Source organism: Mytilus edulis, chromosome 13 (genome assembly GCF_963676685.1).
Source record: "Mytilus edulis chromosome 13, xbMytEdul2.2, whole genome shotgun sequence".
Classification (NCBI taxonomy): Eukaryota; Metazoa; Mollusca; class Bivalvia; order Mytilida; family Mytilidae; genus Mytilus; species Mytilus edulis.
Genome location: NC_092356.1, coordinates 55607743 through 55621593, shown reverse-complemented (window position 1 = coordinate 55621593; position 13851 = coordinate 55607743).

Genomic DNA, 13851 nt, shown 5'->3' with positions numbered 1-13851 from the left:
TGAAATATAAATTAACAAAGGACTACTAGCAGTTACTGACATGTCAGCTCCACACATCAATCAAACTGTTTGAAAGATTATGTCTTAATCATATGAAAATCAAGCACAATCCCTCCCGTAAGGGGTTGAGTATCATACCATCATAAAATATATGAGAAGAACATAACTCGTATTTGTATGAGTTATGGTGTAGATGTATATAGTGGTCTCATTCGAAATCGCATCAATGACGATCAATCGCGCCACAAGTTTTTGAATAAATGATGCCCAAAACCGGACCATATTTGGAAAAAATGAATCATAATTGTTTCGTTTGTTTTCAAAATATTCCACTTAGGAATACATTTTTCATTGACTATTCCTAAATTGCTTCGTAACATTCCAGTTTCATAATGTATACGAACAACATTCTGTAAAATTGTATAATGTGACCTCTTGTTCTCATCTAATAATCAGAATGAAACTATATCTTGACCTGAAACATTTGTACACAACTCTTAAATTTTTAAAATCATAATAAGCATACTGTTCTATGTCGGGAGCTTATTAGTCAGTGATTGTCGTTTATTGGTGTGGTTCATATCTGTTTATCGTTTTGTTATAGTCATGTTGGCCTTTCATAGTTTGCTGTTTGGTGTGAGTCAACGCTGCGTGATAAAGACCGTACTATAACCAATAATTGTTAACTTTTAATGAATTATGACTTGGATGGATAGCTGTCTCATTGGCACGCATATTGCATCTTCTGATTTATATATGTACCAGTTTTATCTTTATTTTATCACAACTTCGAATTCATGGTGAATTTCTCAGACTCAAATTTCAATAACGAACGGTACATTTTTGGTCAAACCGTACTTAATCATGATTAAACATAGTCTTTTTAATAAAAAAAAAAAAAAAAAAAAAAAAAAAAAAAAAAAAACAACTTACACGTGTATTCAGATTTCAGTGGATTTGACTTACTCTACACTTTTGACATTATCAAGATGCTTGATGTTTTGATTGACAACATATTTGTTACGTTTGGAGGATGTGTTTTTCAACAGACTGTCGGAATTCCAATGGGAACCAATTGTGCCCCTTTTCTTGACAACGTGTTTCTTTATTACTATGAGGCTGACTTCATACAGGAACTTCTTAGGAAGAAAGATCAGAAGTTATCAATGTCCTTTAACTTTACGTTCCGCTATATAGATGATGTTGTCTCACTAAATAATACAAAAGGTGAAAACAAAACTTTATGACAAAAGAGATGGTTTCAGCTTCCCAATTGTAAACTTTCCATTTCTATGAAGCAACATTCCAGCAGCGCCTGCATACGGAGTATATATCTCCCAATTGACGATATTCCCGGGCTTGTATTTCCTATCATGATTTCCTTGATAGTGGATTGCTGCTCACAACTTGAAGCTATCAAACCAAGAGTTCCAAATGATGAAGTTGAAATCATCCCTTCGTAAATTTTACGGACGCCAGCACGAGTTGGTTGACCGTTATGAAATAACCGTTTCACAGATGATATCGGATATGTTCCTTCTGTCGGAACTTCAATACCCTTCCCTTTCATGAATGCGACCTAAGGAATAAGACTATTTACCGGATTTGTAATAACATAAGTAACACGACGGGTGCCACATGTGGAGCAGGGTCTTAATACCCTTCCAGAGCAACTGAGATTACACTCAGTTTTTGGTGGGGTTCATGTTGCTTAGTCTTTAGTTTTCTATGTTGTGTCTTATGCACTGTTGATTGTCTGATTGTCTTTTTAGTTTTGGCCATAACGTTGTCAGTTTTTTTTTTCGATCTATGAGTTTGACTGTCCCTCTGGTATCTTTAGTACCTCATTACAATGATATCTTTAGAGAAACCACATAATTCATTTAAGTTGATGACACTAAAACTTCATCATAAACTATAACCAAAACATTTACCAGAAACAGAGACGGACGGATGGACGGACGTAAAGACTTTTATATATAATGACCATCTCTATCGGCGACGGAGCATAATAAAATAAAAGTCGCGAACTGAGTAACATGTCAGTCTTGTGTCGAACAACATAAACAAAATCTTGAGATTTTCAGACATACTGTTTAATGTATAAGTGCAAATAGTAGTTTTATCTTTGTTACAAGAAAACAGATAAAACCACTTAGTCTACATAAGTTCGATAGTGTCCTTGTTCTATTGCCAAATCTGTTTCAAACCATTCCAACAAACAGTGATATAAAGTGGAGGCTTCCAACGCATCTGTTGGAGTCGATAAAAATACAGTGATGAAGTTTTGCTAGAGTATTTCGATGTAATATAGCCCCATTTAAAAAGAAAACCTTCTGCATTTCTCCATTCTGACATTTTAAAAAGGAGACATTGAAGCCTCGTACCATGTGTAAGGTCAAAGAATTTAACGCACACTATATTATTTTGTGCGCACAATATTTTTAATTTGTGCGCACAATATGTTTAAAATGTGCGCACAATAAATTTAAGTTGTGCGCACAATATATTTAAGTTGTGCGCACAATATATTATTTTGTGCGCACAATATATATTTTTTTCTTTGCATGTTCCTAGCGGGGCTTTACATGTACAATTATACCGGCATCGATAAGATTAACGATACAAATATTTGTACTGCATTATAGGCACATGCATTTCTATAATAAATGTATCTTCAGTGATGCTCGATGCCAAAATAAAAAATAGGTCAAAATGTAAAGACAAAACCGCACAAGGAATCAGAGCTTTGCACAAGGGAGATATATTCCATAACCTACTTTTAACCAACATTTTGTAACCTTAGCTAATTTAAATAACACTTTTAGTATATTTTCCCTTGCACTTAGCTGTCACTATTATCCAGAATTTCCCTCTTTCAAATCCAAATGCAGTTTTTTGGTGTTGTTGGTTTTTTTTTGTGAAAAGGGGCCCGGGGGGGGGGGGGGTGAAGGATGATGAAGGTTAGTAGTTACCTCCATATCTTCTCTAACGTTCTATGCAAACACACAGTGTTTAGGTTGGTAAGTACTGCGTAGGTCACAATTTTCATATCATGATTTCAAGTTAATCAAATGACGCCAAATATATTTTGCTTTTTCTTCAGGAGTCCATGTACTTAAGGTTTAGGCTTCTTTTTACTGGTTGAGTTAGGTTAGGTTACACTGTAAACCAATAAAAGTTGTAATTGGCACATTTTGCTTTTGACTGTACTGATTTTTATACTCTGTCATTCTGAACCGGTCCGAATTTTACCCGATATCATTTGATAGTAGTTTGAACATCTGGACTTGTTGTCGACATCGACAAGGCTGTCTTAACCCGTTCTCGATGCCCGAACCATACCCAACCAAAGTCCGTTTTCAATGTCTTTACAAGATTTGATCAATGGACGGTAATGCTCGAACCATACCCAAACAAAGTCCATTTTCAATGTCTTTACAAGATTCGATCAATGGACAGTTATGCCCGAACCATACCCAACCAAAGTCTAAACCATAATTAAAACAATACTTTCCTCATTTGTCTGTATTACGTATTTTGAAAATGAATATTGCGTGTTCTGATTTTTAAATGTCACAATTATACTTTTCATCAAAAGTACACCATTACGTGTTCTGATGAGATTGGAGTTCCTTGAGTACATGGAAATAACTTTTAAAATCTGCAAATATACATAAATGTTTTAATGATTGTCTGTTCAAAATAGTTGATTATTTAATGTTCATTTTAGTTGTTACATGTAACACAGTTTTTTACTCATTTATTTGTTATAAACAAAATCTTCAAAAGAGCAAAGATGAATGGTCGCTAGGTTTTTTGTCCTTTAACATCAGAAGGATGAATAAAGTAAACAAGTACACATGTTCTGATAAAAATTGAAGACGCCCAAGTTAAATTAGAAGACACGATAAAGAAGACAGTATTGGGTAATGAAATGTCTAATAAGAATTGGTTAGAAGTTCATGTACAAAATGTAGGTGTAATTCCATCATTGATTTTACTCTATTAGTCTTTGTTAAATTTGTACTTTTCAAAAAATTGTGCAGAATTTATCTCTGTTTCAATTAAAGAAGTACTATAGGCAAGAGTAAAGTTTAATCCTGTCCAGTACTATAGCAAAAAAAGAAATCACATACCATTTCATTGCATATAAGAAAATAACCGTCACAGGAAGTTAACCAATCAAAATCCCTCCTTAATTAACCTGTGTAGAAGCTTTAGTAACCATGTAACCGTAAGTTTCCAAAATATTCTATAGAAACCCCAAATAAAAAAATACTGGTGCTTTGAAATACCCAATATATATTATTTATGACCCATAAAAGTTTTACTGCAATAACATGTAGGATTAGTTACCTACAACTGCATGTTAAATTCAAGAGAATATTTTTGTCGACCTATTGCAACCGGATGAGACGTACCATGCTTTGGTATCAAAAATGTACACCTGTGAGGTATGGTCGGTTCTATATAATAAAACATAACTAAATATGTATTGCTATAAAGTTATGAAAATTTATGGACCTACATCCAGTCGACACTTATATTTTGGCATTGCACAAGGTCTATCCTTTCTCAGACTGTTCTTGGCGCATGCATCCATTTGATGTGTACTGATGAATATATAAGTCTGGGAAACATGATTTATGTGTTAGTTGTAATGGGTTTGTACTAGCTTGCATCAAATGAAAAGTAACACTGAGACAATACAATTTTACAATGCCTACTAATCCCACAGGCACTTGTCTCGTATGTAACGTATAAAGGGAAAAAATTATTCTGAGAAAAGTGCCTATGCTGCTGATACACAATCTGAAGACTAGCAACAATCAGCGTACTTCCTGTTGCTCAAACATAACATATTGCCAGTAAAATAAGAGAAAATGCCTATAGTTACTAAATACTGGTTTCTGGTTCAATATTTCACCCTATAAAAGTCACCCCTTCATCAATGAAAACGAACAGCCGTTTTTAATGCCATTTGGACGAGAGCTACATATCAAAAAGTTGTGTAGCCTATAGCTAGGGAAAACATTGTTGAGGGGGGATAGGAGGGGTCCTGATCCCGAAATCCCGGGCTTAAAAACACGAAATCCCGAAATCCCGGGCTTTAAAACATGAAATCCTGAGGTCCCGAAACTCGACAAAAAGAATTCCCGGATCCCGAAAGGGTCAATCCCGAAATCCCGAGCTGAAAAACACCCGATCCCGGAGTCCTGATAAAGGTCCTATCCCCCTTCATTGTTACATTGAAATGAAAACCAGAGTCGTTTCATAACACATAAAAAGCTTTTACTTTGTTTTTGTACATAATGACTAAAATCTGCTACCATAGAAAAGTCATTTGTCACTCTCCAACTTATTGAAATCTAGCTGCTGTTATGATGGGTGAGGAAAGACTACTTGTCCAGTAAACAAAACAAAAACAGAAGATTGTAAAAACAATTTAGTCAAATACAATACAAAAAGTAATAAAGGCAAACAATAACTGTTAAATTTGAAAAACAACAGTTCTAATTCATCGTATCAAGCATGAATGAGGGACTACCAGATATGATTTCTGATCATTTCTGACCATCCGGTCTGCAGTAAAACTGAAAAACTCAGAAACAATTAAGTTTTGATTATTACATTTCAAGATTGATTTCTTCAAATCATAATTTCGATTCCTTAAAAGCTGAATTTGGAATAAATCCAGATAATAGAACATAAACTATGCAATCTTGATTGTTATTTCCGCTGCTGAAACAATTAATATTCTTTTCAAACGCCTTCTTTGTCACGCTATAAGATTATGTTGTCCAAATTAATTTTATAAACTATTTTAAATGAAGAACAAACTGCTCTTACATATCCCTATTATAGAAGCAAATCATTAAACATAACATCAAATTTTTATTTACACAATTAGAACGATTAACTTTACAGAAAAAAAATCATATATACATATATATATATATATATATATATATATATATATATCACAAAGGAGTAATAATGTATATGTGTGTGCAAATATTATTGCACTTGATTATCTGTGTCAATTATTAAAGAATTAACAGAATGTCAAAGCAGCAAGATATTATTGCGTTCATTAGACAATAATTGTCTTTTTCATACCACATAAACAAACATGTTTTAAACGATTTTTATGATAAAGACAGTATAATATTCCAGTGACTGTTTATATTCGAAACGGCATTTCTGTATATGTATAAAAAGAAAAAGAAAAGACACATAAGACAGAAAAAGCTAGACAAAAATATCCGAATTTTTGGTTTTTAGAACGAAATATGTTTTTACAAGATTCATATAAGAAATGTAGGACCAATGAAATAATTTTCACCTAAATATATCTGTACTCTTTAAAAAGTCAATATATATTTGTTTAAGAAAACATGTTTATGATACATCATACGTTATCTATATGCTTCACCATATTTGTACATAAAAAATTATATTATTTCATAGTTGTGTTATTCAGAGGACACCAGTAAGGATTAGTATAATAGTGAAGAATGTTAACCTCTTGAAATAAACTATTGATTATTATTAATTTAACCTTTATTTCAAAAGGTTGTATTATCAAATTTCAGAAGATATATGTGTTTTAAAGAAAAGGAGGTGATATGATCATCAAATAACTCTTATTAACAAGATACTGAAGATAGGACTTTTCAAAAATGTTTAGCTGGATGAAATAATTTAACCACGAAGTTCCTTTAAATGTTCAAAATATAAGAAGAAAAGTTCACAAATAAAACATAGAACATCACCAACCAAAAACAGCGTGATCAAAACGGAATTAACTTATGATAAATTTTAGATTATGCTTAGGTCCTGCTTTTGTCAGTCTGTTGAAGACACTCAATCCGTTGGATATGTATTAATTGATATAAAGTCTCGGGGAATATAACTAATTTGTAAGTTATAGTTGGCTTTGAACTAGCTTCCTGTAACTACGTGTTCTCTTTTATCAGTGTTTCGTGTTTAAAGTTTCAAGTTGCGGATCAAGAAATATTGATAAATGGGGTCACACTGACTTCCTAAAGGAGCCTGCTCCATACATGCTTCGGTGATTCCTCAAATAATCAACATTTTTTCCAGAAAAGCGGGGGCTGGTCCTCCTGTCTCTCTTAAACCGTCTCTGGTGTTTATGAAAGGTGTTTTGTTTGTGCGTCGTACCATGTTGATCTTAAGTATACAGTTTTAAAAATAATAAACGTGAAAGATTTTTGTTCCTGTCTCTACAAATTCGACTGCACTTGTTTCAACTCTGCCACTCTGAATAAGTCCGCAATTTCCTATACATTTTGTTTGGCGCCAATCTTCACCATGTCCGATCTTAGTCTGTACTTTACTAAAGCCGGAACCAGTTCTATACCATGTTAAAAAGTTTTATGACTTTTCCACCAGCTGTGCAGCAGTTTAAAACCCGTCCTCGTCTTGTTTAAATTTCATACGCATTCTTTGTCTCGCTAGAAGATTATATTGTCCAAATATTTTTTTTATTAGATATTTATTTTGAACAAATTGAACTTATATCTTTCTATCCTTTAAGCAAATTATATCATCTGTCATTCGATATTCTTTTTGGTTGATGATGGCACTGTAGGTTAATGAACAATTATTCAATATAATCCCTTATTTCAAAAGATTCTTGTTTTTGGATACGTGCAATATAATTAAGAAAAGGAGAGGTTAATATGATTGTAAATAAGCTATGCTTTATTTCACTAGATTCTTAAAGATTTTAACATAGTGATTTTCTGAAATGTTTAGCTATATAAAATAATTCTGACCCAAATGTTCATTTAAAGAAAGAGGCAATACAAACAGCCATGCTAACAGAACGACCTGATACTCTGTACCAGCAACAACAACGCAGTCGGAGTAAAATGAAGGCCAAACGACAAACAGACACCGGTCTGTAAAATAGGTTTTTCCAGTCCGCAATATCCAGACAGGATAGCCGGATGTGAAACATCCACATATCATCAATGTTCATTTGTTTCAATAGAAGATAGAAGAAAAATAGAAGAAAACAGCAAAAATTCACAAATAAAATATCCCGTTAATCCGATCCGTCCTAAATAGGGATGAACTCATAATCAATTCATAAATAAAAGTTAGGTTGTGAAATTTTCAGACTGTTTATCGCATATATCCTTTACCGTGGGATGAACTGATAGATACTTTAGTGTACTAGGAGAAAAAAAAAGATTTATTCATTAATTGTAACTGGTTTAAACTAGCAATAATTGCGTATACACTTATATTGGTGCGTTGTTTTTAATTTGATTATGAAAGTTTATGTTTGTGCTTCATACAATCTAGTAAATTAAGCAATTTACAACAGTTTGTTTCTATGTTGTGCTGAAATACCACTGTCTGGGGCAAGCGACATAAGTTTATATGAACTTATAATTAGTGACCGCTACTCAGAAAGTCGCCCATAGTTTCCATGACATTTCATTAGAAGTATATGTTGATATAGGCTTTATAGCTTATATATATGAAAATATAGAAATGTGGAGGGAATACCATTGAGAGAATTATCCACCAAAGTCCGAACGACGTGGATATAAGCAACTCTAATTCCCCGTAAAAACTTTAAAAATGAAAAATGGAAATTAATAACTGGCTCATTAGATGGACTCATCAGATTGACACTGTCAACTGTATATAAAGACAAAAGACACAGGGTTCTGGTCTACGAGTAAAGTCAGTTATTGAAAAACAATTACTTTTAAGATAAATAAGGCAAAAGTAAGTATGATGTCGATTGAGAGAAAACCAGTCCGAGTTACAAACTAAAGGTGCAATACCACGATTGATTTCCTCTGTTAGTCTTTGTTAAATTTGCACTTTTCAAAAAATGGTGCAGAATTTTCCTTTGTTTGAAATAAAGAAATACTTGGCACGAGTAAAGTTTTATTCTGTCCATTACTATAGAAAATATTTCACATTACATTCCATTGCATGTAAGAAAATAACCATCACTGGAAGTTATCCAATTAAATTTCTCCCCTTATTTAACCTGTGTACAAGTTTTAGTAACCATTTAACCTCAATTTTACAAAATATTCTATAGAAACCCCCCCTAAGAAATAATGGTCATATCTTTATGAAACAGAAATGTTTTTACTGGAATAAAATGAGGATTAGTTACCTACAACTGTCAAATTCAAGGGAATATTTTTTTTCGGTCTATTTTCGTATACAACCGGATGTGACATAACATTATTTGGTGGTATTACACCTAAAACCGAGGGAAGCATATCAACTATATTAAGGAAATAAATAGAGCAACATGAACACTGCAGTGCAACAAAAACAATCACCAACATACATAGAAAAGAACTATAAGATAACAACGGCCATATTCCTGACTTGGAATAAGGACATTTTGAGAAAAAAATGGTCGGTTGAACTTAGTTTTATGGCTAGCCAAACCTCCCGCTTACACGACAATGTTAACAAATTTCGCTAAAATCACAACACACTGTGAGAAAACTACAGCACAAACACACGCAAGAAATCTCATCACAGAGGAACGCACACACAACTTATATAATTGTCGACACAACATGCAACCCGCAGAACAATAACTAACATCTACAAGCATGACAACAGTGTCGCACTTACGTAACGAACATACAATTTCAAACTTTATACAATTATTTTTACTATACCATTTCAAACAATTTTCATTTTAATTTTGTGGACTACACACAAAAACCATAACACAAAAACCATAACAGAAACACCAAAAATAAATACACGAATTTTGGATGTACAAAAAACTGAGATGCAATTCTTTAATTGGGAAGTTGAAATCATACCGTTTGTCATAGATTTATTTCCAACATCCCTATAAATTGGTACTTCAGACGTGCTTTTCTTCTACACAAAACGCATCAGTGGTGTTTGAATCACAACAATAATGTTGCGAAATGAAGAGAAGTGTTAACTGAACTTTTGGTAAGTGTATAGTGTTACAAAAAATATTAGTGTCAAATAATTTGACATCTAAATGCAATAAATTTACAAACAATTAACATATAAAAGACATTGCATGTCAACACAAAAGTGCTGAATACTGAAACCTGGTTCAAAACAATCAAAATAATACATTTAAAATTAAAAAAAAAAAGAGTTTATTTTTCTTAATACTTATACACCACATTTTATTATTATCGTCGTCTCCGATTCATATTGGTTGCAAATACATAAAATGTGAGCAAACTCCCTTGAAAATTAGCATCTGCGATGACGACCTTTTCATTAAATTAACAGCTTTTTTTATGATAATCTGAGTGCTAATAAAGTTTTTATATAAACTGTCAAATATAAATATAAAATTCCCCGTAAGATCAGAGTAAGGACATGCAATGTTTATAGGACATTAAATATATTCATAAGAGACAGTATTCCTTTAACTTTAATCATAAGATGTTGGCTTACTGGTTGTATTCAGTACTGATCCAGGTTCATGTAAGTCTTCATTTTCTTTCTATTTCATTTCATTTTGTGAAAATAGTGTAGACGTTGATATTAGAAATAGATATTCATTTACGATATTTAGTTTTTCTGTTGAAGCAAATCGAGAAACAGGTACACTTGATACACACTTGTGTTAATGTTCTTTTAGGCATTGCTATTGATAATGCTTAATATGCAAATATATATGTATAGTATTAGACTTGGGAATATTATTTTAAAATCTTTTTTATCTGTTTGTTTTGGTGACAAAGAACGTAATTTAGTGATTGTCGTCTGCAGTTTGAAATTGTCTGCCGAATTTGTTTTTCGCTCGTTCATGTGAGCATGAATCACGCCGTCTATCATCTCTTTTGAGTTTTAAATATTATTATACAGGTTACTGTACATACGGAATGGGGTTTGCACGTACGTTAAGGCCGTATCGAACACACAGAAAAAAATCATCAAAAATGTTCGTCACCTACGCCATTTTCGTGTTGCCCAGTTTTGTCTTTTTCTTTTTTAGCCATGGAGTTGTCAGTTTATGTTCGATCTATAAGTTTGATTGTCCCTCTAGTATCTTTCGCCCTCTTTTGCTACTGAAGTATGTATCTAAATTGTTGATTATTTACAAACTCGATATTGAATTACGCAGAATAGTCAAAATTATAGTTTGTTTTTAGTTGTTTTTATTTTCTCATGTTGTGAACACGTATGATATTTTAGTAAAATATATTTTAGTGTAGTATTTTTTTAAACAAAATAATACGTTTGTATCATCAAAAAATTAAAACGCCTAACAACTACAAAATAAACCAATTTATCAAATAAACCTGTGCTGTTCTGCTTTTATCAACTTATTGCTATTTGTCCGCCATTACTGGACATCACAAAGGTTCTCGTAAAATGTTGACGTCAATATATAAAATATATGACACTTAACTGGTAAAGTGATTGTTGTTTGACGTCAACGGTTCAAACGGGACAGATTCTCAGGTCAGCCGGGACAGAATTTCAAATATCGATAAGGTGTATTGGTATCATATTCGGTAAAATCCAAACAAAAATTATTCCACATTATTTTATTTTTGAAAAATAAGTTTCATATGAATGCACTCACCTAATATAAGGCTAAATTATATATAGTTCAAAAGCTTATTATTAATATTTTCTGTTTTGCACGGTCGTCAAAAATTCGTTCTGTCCAATATTTGCTAAGTTAAGGTCATATTTCATGAATGGACATTCCCAAATTTCACTAAAATGCAAAAAGATGCATTTTATTGGTTCTTGTTTTTTTCTTCTAACACCTATATGGACATAAAATAACAGAATACCACAATTTCAAATCAAATGCACATTAAAATGATACCTGTGTAATTTTGCAGAACATTATAAGGTGGGACTTTAAATATCTAATTCTCCTGGTATCAGTATTTGTATGTATCGTTTATAGGTTTATAAATGTTTTTGTTCGTTGTTTTAAACTGCAAATAAATATCATAATGTTCGGAAATCAGCCTTAAACCTTTTGCAGTTGCCCTTAATACTCTCATCCGATTATAGGAATCAATTTTCTTTGTATAGATATATAACACATCGATAATTTCAATATCAGGAGATGATAATTTTTCATATCTAAAATGATGATGGTAGTCTTTACGGAATGTACAACGTATAAGTTATCTTATTTAAACTCTGATTTTTCCCGCAGAGTTATAAATAACCTTAACCATAATTGGCACAACATTTTGGAATTTTCCAATGCTATTCAACTTTGTACTAGTGTATTTTCAATACTATTTTGATCTGAGCATCACTGAGGATTCTTATGTAGACGACACGCGCGTCTGGCCTTTAAAATTAGAAGCCTGGTACCTTTGAAAACTTAACAGTATCAAAATATCACAACTAGTTCACTGTAGTAACACAAATTACTTAAAACCTTACTTATATCGATAGATAAACAGATTTGTTTTGTAAGTGTGGCTGTACCTGAAGACAACTAATTCAAAACGGTATAGCACATCGTAATTTTTCATAACAAATAAACCCATCATAGATACCAGGACTAAATTTAGTATATACGCCAGACGCGCGTTTCGTCTACAAAAGACTCATCAGTGACGCTCGAATCCAAAAAAGGTAAAAAGGCCAAATAAAGTACGAAGTTGAAGACCATTGAGAACCAAAGTTCCTAAAAGTTTTGCCAAATACAGCTAAGGTGATCTATGCCTGAGGTAGAAAAGACTTAGTATTTCAAAAAATTCAAAAATTTGTAAACAGTAAATTTATAAATATAACCACATCAAAGCCATAACCTGGTCTTTTTGTTTTGTTGTTGTTATGTTGTTATGCAGCTCTTTATACATTTATGATATTGTATTTTGTCAAATACCTTCTCTATTGATAACCGCCTGGTATGTTTTTTAAAATCTTCATTCCGGAATCGTTCTTCCAGATTTATAATAGTGATCTTTATCACATCGGTCAGTCATCTTTACGTACTAAAATCTTTGAACTTATTATCAACCTAATTTGTTAAATTCTATAATATTTCATATTTTCAAGTAAAAACAAACATAATGTGTTAGATTTACACGCGACGCAATTTAATACTGACAAATGTATCGATATTTGTTTTTATTAGTTGAAAAAAAATTAATAAAATAGCTTATTAATTGCGTTATAACTCAATATATCGCATTTTGCTAAATATCATGTGTGTATAAAAGTGTTTCATTTCATATTTTAAGATCAGATTAACATGGGAATATCTTATAATTTGAAATCAAATAACTTTATATATTCAATAAGAGTGCTCAAGGGTTCCTTGACGTTTATAATTATTATCAATGGTACCAGGATTATAATTTAGTACGCTTAAAGCGCGTTTCGTCTAAGACTCATCAGTGACGCTAATATCAAAATATTTATAAAGCCAAAGAAGTACAAAATTATAAACTATGGCCATAACAAAAAACATAACAGCGACGAAACTTTCGGTTTCCGCAGTTTTTGTAGATGAAAGAAAAGTATTATAAAAGAGCAAAAACCAAGATGACAACCAAGTCACACCAAGTCAAACAAACAATATCAACAAGCGCTGGACATAAAGTTCAATAGTAACGGGAATTCCAGAATTACCAGCTAGAAGAATTAAAATACGGTGCATAAAACAAAAACAAAATAGATTCCTTAACATCACAACAATTTTTTCTCATTTTTGGTAATGTTTAAAACAGGAAAGGGATGAAATAGTTTTATTAAAATTGTTAAACAAAAGGGTCACACAAAATAAAAAAAGAAAACAAACAGAAAAGGAAACGAAACATGCAAAATATGCGAGAATGCAGAACTGAT